The sequence below is a fragment of the Mesocricetus auratus genome, unplaced genomic scaffold, assembly GCF_017639785.1.
Source record: "Mesocricetus auratus isolate SY011 unplaced genomic scaffold, BCM_Maur_2.0 Super-Scaffold_100009, whole genome shotgun sequence".
Lineage (NCBI taxonomy): Eukaryota > Metazoa > Chordata > Mammalia > Rodentia > Cricetidae > Mesocricetus > Mesocricetus auratus.
Window position 1 is genome coordinate 64,130,210 of NW_024429193.1, and position 12,838 is coordinate 64,143,047.

Genomic DNA, 12,838 nt, shown 5'->3' on the forward strand with positions numbered 1-12,838 from the left:
CTATGCAGATGTTTTGATATTTAATACAATATTTTTGTTGTGAAATATAATTCCATTAGGTCTTTTAATGGTTTTAAAATTGTCCTTCCCGTGTTTGATTTCTTTGCTGATGTCAGCTGCTTTAAATACCTTGTACATTTTTAAAACTGCATTTTCTGTCCCTATGTGAAATGGGTGTTCTTCACATCTTTTATTACTTTTTCCAATTTCTATATTTTAAAAAAGTGTTCATTGTGGCAACTCTTTCATCTCCTAACTGATGTTTATTCCAAGGTTTTCTTTTTCTTTTTATGCTACCACCAATGGCGCTTTTCCTGGCTTCACTGTTAGGACTTTCAGGATTGGCTTACAAAAATGCTACTGACCTGGAACATTGATTTTGCAGTCTGCCACTTTGCTGAACATTGCTCCTAAGGTTTTTTTTCTGGTAGAATTTTAAGGCATTTCACATATAGGATACCACTGTCTATGAACAGAGATAATTTGTCTTCTTTCTTTTGTGCTTGCATCCCTTTTCTGTCTTTCTCTCCCAGAGCTCTAGCTAAGATTTTAAGAGTGGAGAAAGTCGATGCCCTTGTCTTGTTCCCAATTATAAAAGAAATGACTTTACATTCACTCCATTTAAGTAATATCAGATATATCCTTTGCAAACTTAGCATGTTCAGGGTTTTTAGCTTGAAGGTGTTTGATTTTTTTCTGTGCCCCTTTTTAACACCAATGGAGAAGATTATCATATTCCTGTCCCTAAGTCTATTCATACACTCTATTGAAGTTACGGATTACTAATTGCCCAGACATCCTAATATTCATGGAATCATGCCAACCATCATGGTAAACTATTTCTTTAATGTGCTCCATTTTCAATGTTTTAATACAATATTTATTAATTCATTAATTTTCTTACATGCGTGCCCTGAGTTTTGATGATATTCATCCATTTTCTTCCTACCAAGACCAGCAAGATTCTTTGACCTCTTCCAAGTTAAAGTTCTCCTCTTGGTTTTGTTTTATACCCCAGAAAGTCTGTTTTGTCCATAAACTCCTGAGTCTGGAGACAGCCTCTGGAGCAAGATCAGTCTACAAGTGACCGCACCCTTATAGAAAACTTAATGTTTTTTACCTGAAACGTTCAGCTCTCTCTATTTACTCAGCTTTCAGACGAACAAACTGCTGTGATTGTTATGAACGAACCAGTACTGTTTTGCTTTGGTCCTACCTGACCTCGGACTCTGACTCTGACAATCTTTTTTTTTTTTAACTTTTTGAAAATTTTTATTAAGAAAAAAGAAACACAAAACACAAGACTTTTTTCAGCTCAGTATGTGGAGTGTTGCTTTTTCCAGTTTGTTCAATGCTTTAAAGCTCAAGGATGCCTCACTTTGATTTGTACACGGGCCTGAAGCATCCTAGCTTTTGGCAAGCAAGCAGGAGACTCAACAAGAACAAAAAGGGAAAAGAAAATAAAAATAGGAACAAAGCACTAAATGCAGGGCACATCTGTAAACATATTATACATTTGAAAATTACAATATCAGTAAAAGAGATACAGTTTACAGGTGAAATGAAACTATCTGAAACTGGCCTACCACAAGTTTCTGAACCTGGACTGATACAATAAGTTGTTATATATATTATGTATAAAAAGTTTTTGTTTACATCACGTGGAATTGGCATTCCATGCTTATACTGTTTTAAAAATCTAAGCAGGGCAGAAATCCAGACTAAAAAGTATTTTTCTCTGCAGTAAATCAAATAGCTTCTTTCATGAACTATTTGTTAAAAACCTGAAATAATGAACAAAACCAGAAAATTCTCCATCCATACTACAATCTCTCAAAACTGGACATTTCTTAGAAAACAAGTAAGAGTAAAAAGTACTTTCTCCCCAAATTTGTCCAGGGGATCCAGTTTCCCTTTGTTAGAAGACTGCAACCCTGTAAATGCCCCGCTATTTTAACTTGTATTAGACATACATGGATACATTAATATTTCTCTGTATGTGTGTGATGTGATGCATCAGGCCAGAGAACTTGTTATGCCACTAACATCACCCAGTCTTAAATTGGACCCACAATTCACACACACTTACACTCACTCTCTCTCTCATATGCAATACACAAGCTGCAACATAACAGGATGGTAACGTGATGATAAGACAGGGCTAATGCTGTTTTCTGCCCCAAACAAAATTTCCAGAATTTCACATTATTTTCCTTAAAATAAAAACAAAAAGCCATCTTGCGCTAATAAAATATATTAAGATATAATTAGAAGCTAGTAAGCTCAGAAGTAGAATTTGCATGAAAACACACCTTTCACAAGCCGTGATTATTACCTCCTCACTGGCTAAAAGACATTTTCCATGAACTTTTTTTTCCCTTTTAGACTTTGCTGAGAAATTGAAATTATAAAAATTTACAGAAAGATACATAAGTTTCTCTTAGATGTTTGATGAAAAAGGAGTACACGCTTAGTGTTAGTGACAGAGAGCAAGTCTGAGCACCTACAGCGAAAAGCAGAATATTTTTGTGCTCCCAGTTACACAATTACAATGGATAATTATCAGCCAATTACTTGTTCTGCAACTTTGCTTTAAATGACACTATTGGATTTGTCAGCTGTTAAAAGTCAAACATTTAACCAAAGTTAACTATGTACCCACAAACTATTCCAGGATTGTAGAACTTCAATGCCCTCCCCCTATCCCCACCCACAAAAAAATAAAAGGAAAGGAAGGAACTATTTCCCCAACACCCCACAGAGGCTGCACAACTCCTGGCAAGACATGCAAATCATTGGATTAAAAAAAACAAATAAAAAACAAACAACAAAAAAACATCCCTGCAAACTTCAAGGCATTTATCCAGCATTCTGGCAGGGCTCAAAATAAAACCAAAAGATCAAGGGCGGAATAGGGGAAAATGTTGCGTCATTCTGGGTTCCCTGTGATTAGTGTATCACTTTAGTCACAGAACAAGATAGAGATACCTAGTAAGTGGATTTGCCTTTCCAGTGGGTCATTTCTTGCCCAAGTCGATGACAGCAGGAACTTTAGAACCACGCTTGTTAAGTCTGTATTCATTAATCATTTGCATTCACACTTAACAACAAAAACTAACAACAACAACAACAACAAAAAGACTATTCTGCAATGGTCCATGAGTCCTGGGAGTTTTGTGGCATAGCTGTCTCATTATAGGTTGATCAATATACTAATACTTATTCTCTAAAATTTGTTCCGTTGTGAAGCACTGTATTAACCATTGCTGATGGCACAAAAATTTTGTTCTGATATGTTCTGAGGACTGACTGGTCTAGAGTGTGGTCGTCCTTACAATCTGCAAACACCAGGACCCACAGAATAAGGATCCTTGTGAAGCAAGAAGGAAATATGAGAGAGAGAGAGAGAGAGAGAGAGAGAGAGAGAGAGAGAGAGAGAGAGAGAGAGAGAGAGTCTTTTGATTGTCTAAGAGCTAGATGCTTTTGCTGAGGTAACTGACCTTTAGGGGCACAAGAAATGAGGGTTTCTTTGTAAACAGAAATGTGCTTTATCAGACTCCCAGGGAATGTACAATTTAGGATTCTGTTCATTGAGGAAGAATTATTTTACTTGGTCATCATCCTTCTGTTCAGGAAATTGTCATCAGCACTCCAATTTGGAGGTGTGACACTTTGGACACAACAAACTGACCCCTTCTACTTCTACCAGGAGCCATCTCCAAGAATCAATTGCCATCAAAGGAAAAATTGGTTTTCTCCAATGGAATCTTATTGGATATACAAACCACACTTAAGGTTATTCTACATTCCCAGCAGTAGATAACCATCAAGAAACCCAACGCTATTTTTGGAAATTTTGTCTCATGATGCTTTATTGGGCTTTTTAAAAACCCCAAATATCTTTTATTATATATATTTGTTTCCACTTTTGTGTTTATATATATATATTATTTTTAAATTTAAATTTAAATTAGAAACAAGGTTGCTTCACATGTCAATTCCAGGTCCCTCTCCATTTCCCTCTCCTCCTCCTGTGCCTCCCACCAAACCCCCTAGTATTCCGTCAATTCCCCAGGGAGGATGAGGCCCTTCATGGGGATGTCCATAGTCTGTCATTTCATCCAGGGCAGGGCCTAGACCATCCCCCAAGAGTTCAGGGTGAGAGTGCATCTCTCATTGTTGGATGGGAGAACAAAGTGCATTTGTATACCCGGGATAAATACTGTTCTACTACCCAAGGCTCAATAGATTACCTAGGCCTCCTCGTGACACCATTCAGGGGGTCTTGATCAGTCCCATGCTAGATTCCCAGGCATCAGGCTGGGATTCAAGAGCTAACCCTTGTCAGGTCAGCTGTTTCTGGGGGTTAAACCAGCCCAGTCTTAATGTCTTTGGTCATCAGTTCTCCCTCTCTGTCAATGGATTTCTTGAGTTCAGCTCAGTGCTTAGCCTTGGGAGTCTGCCTCTTCTTCCATCAGCCACTGAATGAAGTTTCTGTTTCCCAGACTCTCTGGCCATGGGATTGTAGGCTGGCACTCCTCAGATCTATGTCTAAAATCCATATATGAGAGAGCACATGCCATGTTTCTCTTTTTGTGACTGGGTTACCTCGCTCGGGATGGTTTCTTCAAGTGTCATCCATTTGCCTGCAAATCGCAGGATTCCATTGTTTTTTCTGCTGAATAGTACTCCAATGTATAAATGTACCACATTTTCTCTATCCACTCTTCGGTTGAGGGAAATCTAGGTTGCCTCCAAGTTCTGGATATTACAAATAATGCTGCTATGAAGATAGTGGAACAGACATCCTTGTTGTATGAACGGGCATCATTTGGATACATGCCTAAGAGTGGAGTTGCTGGGTCTTGTGGTAGGTTTATTCCCATTTTCCTGATGAATCTCCATACCGATTTACAAAGTGGATGAACCAGTTGGCACTCCCACCAGCAATGGAGGAGTGTTCACCTTTCACCACATCTTCTCCAGCATAAATTATCATTGGTGTTTTTGACTTTAGCCATTCTGACAGGAGTGAGATGGTATCTCAGGGTTGTTTTGATTTGCATTTCCCAGATGACTAAGGATGTTGAGCACTTTCTCAAGTGCCTCTCAGCCATTTTAGACTCCTCTATTGAAATTCTCTATTTCTGTAGCCCACTTTTTAATTGGATCCTTTGGTGTTTTGGAGACATGCTTCTTGAGTTCTTTGTAAATTTTGGAGATCAGCCCTCTTTCAGACATGGGGTTAGTGAATATATTTTCCCATTCTGTGGGCTGCCTTTTTTCTTGCTGGCTGTGTCCTTTGCCTTACAGAAGCTTCTCAGTTTCAGGAGGTCCCATTTATTCATTTTTGATCTCACTATCTGTGCTACTAGTATTATGTTCAGGAAGCTGTCTCCTGTACCAATTGGTTTAAGGGTACCACCCACTTTCTCATCTCACAGGTTCAGTGTGGCTGGATTTATGTTGAGGTTTTTGATCTATTTGGACTTAAGTTTTGTGCATGACAACAGACATGGATCGATCTGCATTCTTCTACATGCCAGCAGCCAGTTATGCCAGCACCATTTGTTGAAGATGCTTTCTTTTTTCCATTGTATATTTTTAGCTTCTTTGTCAAAAATCAGATGTTCATACATGTGTGGGTTAATATCAGGGTTTTCAGTTTGATTCTATTGGTCTACCTGTCTATTTTTGTGCCAATACCATGCTGTTTTCAGGACTATAGCTCTGTAATAGAGCTTAAAGTCAGGGATGGTGATGCCTCCGGACATTGCCTTGTTGAACAGGGTTGTTTTGGCTATCCTGGGTCTTTTGTTTTTCCATACAAAATTGATTATTGTTCTTTCAAGGTGTGTGAAGAATTGTGCTGGGATTTTACTGGGGATTGCTTTCAATCTGTAGATTGCTTTTGGCAGGATTGCCATTTTTACTACATTGATCCTACCTACTCAAGATCATGGGAGATTTTTCCATTTTCTGAAGGCTTCTTTAATTTCTTTCTTTAAAGATTGAAAGTTCTTGCTATGCAGGACTTTCACTTGTTTGGTTAGTGTTACCCCAAGGTATTTTATGTTGTTTGTGGCAATTGTAAAGGGTGATGTTTCTCTGATTTCTTTCTCAGCCCTTTTATCATCTGTATATAGTAGGGCTACTGATTTTCTTGAGTTGATCTTCTATCCTGCCACTTTGCTGAAGGTGTTAATCAGCTATAAGAGTTCCCTGGTAGAGATTTTTGGGTCATTTATGTTAACCATCATATCATCTGCAAATAGTGAAAGTTTAACGTCTTCCTTTCCAATTTGTATCCCCTTGATCTCCTTTTGTTGTTGTAAGGCTCTGACTAGAACTTCAAGTACAATATTGAAAAGGTATGGAGAGAGTGGACAGCATTGTCTTGTTCCTGATTTTAGAGGAATTGCGTTTAGTTTCTGTTCATTTAGTTTGATGTTGGCTATTGGTTTCTGTATATAGCTTTTTATTATGTTTTGGTATGTTCCTGTTATCCCAGGTCTCTCCAAGACTTTTATCATGAAGGGGAGTTGGATTTTGTCAAAGGCTTTCAGCATCTAGTGATTTTTGTTTTTCAGCTTGTTTATATGGTGGATTACATTGATGAATTTTCATATGTTGAATCATCCCTGCATCCCTGGGATGAAACCTACTTAATCATGGTGAATGATTGTTTTGTTGTGTTCTTGGATCTGATTTACCAGTATTTTATTGAGTATTTTTCATCAATGTTCATGAAGGTTATTTGTCTGAAGTTCTCTTTCTTAGTTGTGTCTTTGTGTGGCTTGGGGATCAAGGTTATTGAAGCCTAGTAGAAAGAGTTTGGCAAAGACCCTTCTGCTTCTATTGTGTGGAATAGTTTGAGAAGAATTGGTATAAGCTGTTCTTTGAATTTCTGGTAGAATTCTTCACTGAGGCCATCTGGATCTGGGCTTTTTTTTGGTTTGGAGACTTTTGATGACTGCTTCTATTTCACTGGGGGTTATAGGTCTATTTATATTGCTTATCTGTTCTTGATTTAATTTTGGCAAGTGTTAGCTATCCAGGAAGTTGTCCATTTCCTTTAAGTTTTTGAATTTTGTGGAGTACAGGTTTTCAAAGTATGACCTGAATTCCTCAGAGTCTGTTGTTATGTCCCTTTTTCATTTCTGATGTTGTTAATTTGCATGTTCATGCTCTGCTGTTTGGTTAGTTTGAACAAAGGTTTGTCTATCTTGTTGATTATCTCAAAGAACCAACTCTTCGTTGCATTGACTCTTTGTATTGTTTTCCTGCTTTCTACTTTATTGATTTCAGCCCTCAATTTGTTTATTTCCTGGTGTCTATTCCTCCTGGGGGAGTTTGCTTCTTTGTGTTCTAGAACTTTCAGTTGTGCTGTTAATTCTCTAGCATAACTATTCTCCAGTTTCTTCATGTGGGCACTTAGTGCTATGACCTTTCCCCGTAGCACTGTTTTCAAAGTGTGCCATAGGTTTGAGTATGTTGTGTCTTCATTCTCATTGAATTCTAGGAAGTCATTAATTTCTTTTTTCATTTCTTCTTTGACCCAGGAATGGTGCAATTGTGCATTATTCAATTTCCATGAGTTTGTAGGTTTTCTGCAATTTGTGTTGTAGTTGAATTCCAATTTTAATGCATGGTGCTCTGATAAGATGCATGGAGTTATTACAAATTTTTTGTAGCTGATGAGGTTTGATATGTTGCCAAGTATGTGGTCTATTTTTGAGAAGGTTCCATGTGGTGGTGAGAAGAAGGTATATTCTTTTTTATGTGGATGAAATGTTCTACAGATGGCTGTTAATCCCAGTTGGGTCACTACTTCTATTAGACCCTTTGCTTTTTTGTTGAGTTTCTGCCTGGTATTCCTGTCTAGTGGTGAGAGTGGTGTGTTGAAATCTCCCACTATAAACATGTGGGCCTTTATATGTGATTTAAGATTTAGTAATGTTTCTTTTACGAAAGTGGATGCCTTTGTATTTGGGGCATAGATGTTCAGGATAGAAACTTCATCTTGGTGGGTTTCGCCTGTGATGAGTATGTAATGACCTCCTTCATCTCTTTTGATTGATTTTATTTTAAAGTCTAATTTGTTAGATATTATGATTGCTACCCCTGCTTGTTTCTTGGGTCAATTGGATTGGAAAATCTCTTCCCAACCTTTAGCTCTCAGGTAATATCTGCCTTTGAGCCTGAGGTGTGTTTCTTGTATGAAGCAGAAGGATGGGTTCTGTCTTTGAATCCATTCTGTTAGCCTGTGTCTTTTTATGGGTGAGTTAAGGCCATTAATATTGAGGGATATAAATGACCATTGATTGCTCATTCTTCTTTGATTTGGAATGGTTGTTGTTGGTGGAATTATGTGTTCCACCCCTTTGTTCTTTTGGCTGTTGGTAAAGTGGGATTATCTAATGCCTATGTTTTTCTGGTTGTAGTTAATTTCCTTGGGTTGGAGTTTTCCTTCTAGGACTTTCTGTAGGGCTGGGTTAGTGGATACGTATTGCTTGAATCTACTTTTGTCATGGAACATCTTGTTTTCTCCATCTATAGTGATTGAGAGCTTTGCCGGGTATAGTAGTCTAGGCTGGCATCTATAGTCTCTTAGTGTTGGTAGAATATCTATCCAGGACCTTCTGGCTTTCAGAGTTTCCATGAAGAAGTCAGGTGTAATTCTGATAGGTTTGTCTTTATATGTTACTTGACATTTTTCCTTAGCTGCTCTAAATATTCTTTCTTTATTCTTATATTAGGGGTCTTGATTATTTAGTGGCAAGGGGACTTTTTGTGATCCACTCTATTTGGTGTTCTGTAAGCTTCTTGTACCTTCATGGGCATGTGTTTCTTTAGGTTGGGAAAGTTTTCTTCTATGATTTTGTTGAATATGTTTTCTGCCCCTTTAAGGTGGTTTTCTTCACCTTCTTCTATACCTATTATTCTTAGGTTGGTCTTTTCATGGTGTCCCATATTTCCTGGATGTTTTGTGTTAAGGATTTGTTGGACTTAACATTTTCTTTGGTCGATGAATCCATTTCTCCTAGTGTATCTTCAACACCTGAGATTCTCTCTTCCATCTCTCATATTCTCTTGGTAATGCTTGTATTGGTAGTACCTGACCACTTGCCCAGCTTTTCTATTTCCAGCCTTTCTTCAGATTGTGTTTTTTTTCATTTTCTCTATTTCAGTTTTCAACCCTTGCACTGTTTGAATTGTTTCTTGCAATTTTTGGTTTATCTTTTGTACATTTGTTGCATTTTATGATTTTTTTGGTTTGCTTTTCTCCCATTTCTTGCATTTTTTGGTTTGTTTTTTCATCCATACCTTTGAGGGATTTTTCTATATCCTCTTTTAGTGCCTCTATCATTTTCATGAAGTTGTTTTAAGGTCATTCTCTTCTGCTTCATTTGCATTGGTATGTTGCTATTGTGGAGTCTCTAGAATCTGGCAGTGTCATATTTGTTTTTCTGTTGCTGAGTGTGTTTTTGTATTGTCTCTTTCCCATCTCTTCTTCTAGTGGGTGCAGAAAGAGGCCCTTACTAGTCTGGTAGTTAGGGGACCAGAGTTCCCTTTCGGTGGGTGCTAGCAAGTCCAATAATCTGGTAGTTCTTATATTCCTCATCCTAGTTCTGGTCCCGTGGGTGGGGAAAAACACAAGGAATCTTGGGTGCTTAGCCTCCCACCTGGTTCCCTGGTCCCTTTGGTGGAAGAGAATACTTGTGTTCTGGGGTGCTCCTGCCGGGATGGTAAGCTCTGTGGCCTTCCCCAGTCACGGGAAGGCATGCCGGGATATCGGGCTATGGGGCTTTTGTTTACATGGTTCCACTGGGTTCCAATTTTGTGTTTTTATGTGTTTGTGTCTTGTGAATCTTGGTTCTGGTGTTTTTTCCTTTTGTTTCTATTTGTTTGTTTTATTTATTCTGGTTTATTTTTTTATTTGACTGTTTCTTTTCTAAAAAGAGAAAGAATGAAGTCATAGAATAGGAAGAATGAAGAGGTGAAACAGTAACTGGGAGTATATAGTGGAAGATGGATCCTGAACAGAATATATTCTATGAAAATTATTTTCAATTAAAAATTAAAGCTAGGAAGAAAACATTATCTTTGTTTTATCCATATTTTTTATTTGGCTGTAACAACTTAAAAACAGTTTCTTCCTGATTTATTCTATGACACACTAGTCATTGCAGAGTTTATTATGTAGTCTCAATTGTTTGCATATGGTTTCTTATTTTTTTTCTTAGAATTTATTTCTAGTCTGATAAAGGAAAACGATTTTAGTCCTTTTGTATTAGTGAAGTACTTTTATGGTCAAATGTCATCTCTTTTTAAACAGTTCTCATAGCTACAGAGAAATAAGTACACTTTGCATCTGGTGACTGTGATGCCCATATGTGGTGAATCAACTTGATGTATGGTGAAATTTTATTTTCAAGCTTCATTGTTTATTTTTAGTTTTATGACATATCTGTTGATGAAAGTAAAATATTGTACTCAACCACTCATGTTTGGAACCTGAATTACAGAAAAAAACTTTCATACACACAGACATGTACTTAGACACAGATGGGAAGAAATACAGGGAAGACAGGGAGAGAGAGAGGTAAGAGAAGGATTATCATTTGTGTAATGTTTTATTATTTTTGAAGAACTCTTCCTAAAACAGTTTAAAATGATGAGACGATTAGAATAGTTTCATTACATGTCATCAATATACTAAAATTATACTACTAGCAACAATCAAATAGTATTATTTTGAAAGATGTTAATTAAGATTAATTGATTTATAGACTTTATACTTTGAGGGTATTGACACATTATGTGTAATTGATAAACAGGCAAAGAAGAAGAATCATATCAAAACAAAGCTAAATTCTCTTGATTCAGCCTCTGAAGTGTTGAGCACATACATTTTTATTTGAATTACTTTTTTGTGGGGGGTTCTAGGCAGGGGTTCTCTGTGGCTTTGGAGGCTGTCCTGGAACTAGCTTTTGTAGACCAAGCTGGTCTCAAACTCACAGAGATCCGCCGCCTCTGCCTCCCGAATGCTGGGATTAAAGGCATGTGCCACTACTACCCGGGCTTGAATTACTTTTCATTAGAGTTTTCAGTGTTCTCTTATATTCAGGAATATGGAAAATTCCCTTATAAAAGAGAAATATCTAAACACTGAAACCCACAAAATGTCAACAGGTTTAGGTGAAAATATTCATATTGTGTTGCAGCCTAAGTCTCCAGAGCTCACTCTCAAGGCTGACTGTAGTCTTCTCTCAGATAGCAATATACTAATACACACCTATGGACAGAAGTTCCCCTGAGGAACTGGGTGTTGCCCTGCAGAGGCAGAAGTGTGGACTAGCTGGCATGTCAGCCACAATATCCTAGAAGTCCTAAGATGAGCCATGTGTGACTACCAATGTGGAAATCAGGGATCTTGCCCTGACCACTCCCAGTTGCTAAGCCTTTTGGAACAACTAAGGGTGAGACTAAAACCAAACAAGCAAGATGTTGCAAGATTTCTCAAGGTCATGTGGGCTGACATACCTCACTCTTCTTCAGAGTTCAGGTTCCATTGGGGTGAGACAAGTCTTTAGGAGTATCTATTTCTAAGCTTACACGCCAAGGAAGGTGCCAGTTAGAGGATTAGACATCACTAAATAGTTACAGGATGAATGTGTTCAACAACTGAATATAAGAAAGCACAACCTCCAAAAAAAAAAAAAAGAAAAGAAGAAAAGAACAAGCACTAAGAAAAGTTGTTAAGGAATTCATCAAGACTACATTAAACATCACAGATTAAAAGAAAAATAATGTGGACCTAAGCTTCATTATCATAGCAGCTAAAGTTTGTAACATATAATTTAGAGAAAATCATGACCAAAGAACAGAAAACGGCACCATTCACCTAAGAACAAGTTTGAGAGCAGGTAGGAAATGCTACAGATAAAGTAGCTCAAAAGGCTGTGTTCTGGAGGAGTTTCTAATTTTATTAAGTGTTATACAGTCCTGAGTAAGTCTTTGGTGATGACTGTGTGGTAGTTATCATTGGGACTGTTAGGTCTTCTATGGGTCTAGTACTACAACATAGTCAATGAAATATCAAGGAGCTTCAGGGAACTTTGGGTATGTGTAAATATTAGATGTATTTTTGTAAAGACTTGGAAACAGATAATAGGTGAAAATGAATGACAGTATACTGGGAGGTATACATCTCGCTACATGAAGACTTTCTATACATTTGTAAATACCCATGTTTTTCTATCACATTTTCTTGGTATTCACCATGATCCTGTGTCCCAAACTCATGTTATTCCTAAGGTTTGGAAAGTACAGAGTTCACCAGCATTTAGGTGAAGAGATTTTGCTGATTTAGTTTGTGTATTTCTTTGTTCTTCTCACTAATATATTTTAAATTTAAGGTAATCTTAAATCATGACTCTTTAAAAATTTGTCCTTCTATGATGAATCACAACCATTTCTACTAAATCCTGAAAAGAAAAAAGTTCAAAATAATATGTTTGTATATGGCCTATGGACATATGAACTATAAATGAAAATTAGAAGCATCCAGACAACAGAGATCTAATGACCACAGAAACACATTTTTGTGAACTACTAATGAGTGATTCTTTTTTAAAATAACCTGACTTCCTTGAGTCAGGGGTATGGACCATTACCTCTTTGTCTCACATGCAGTGTAGACTGACTTTATTCCTGTTTTTAATATAAATGAACAACATCAGTCCCTTGAACTCTCATGAACCATTTTCCTCTTACTAATGTGCCATCTGAACTTACAGTAATAGCACACAGTTTTCATGAAAGAAATGTGCTG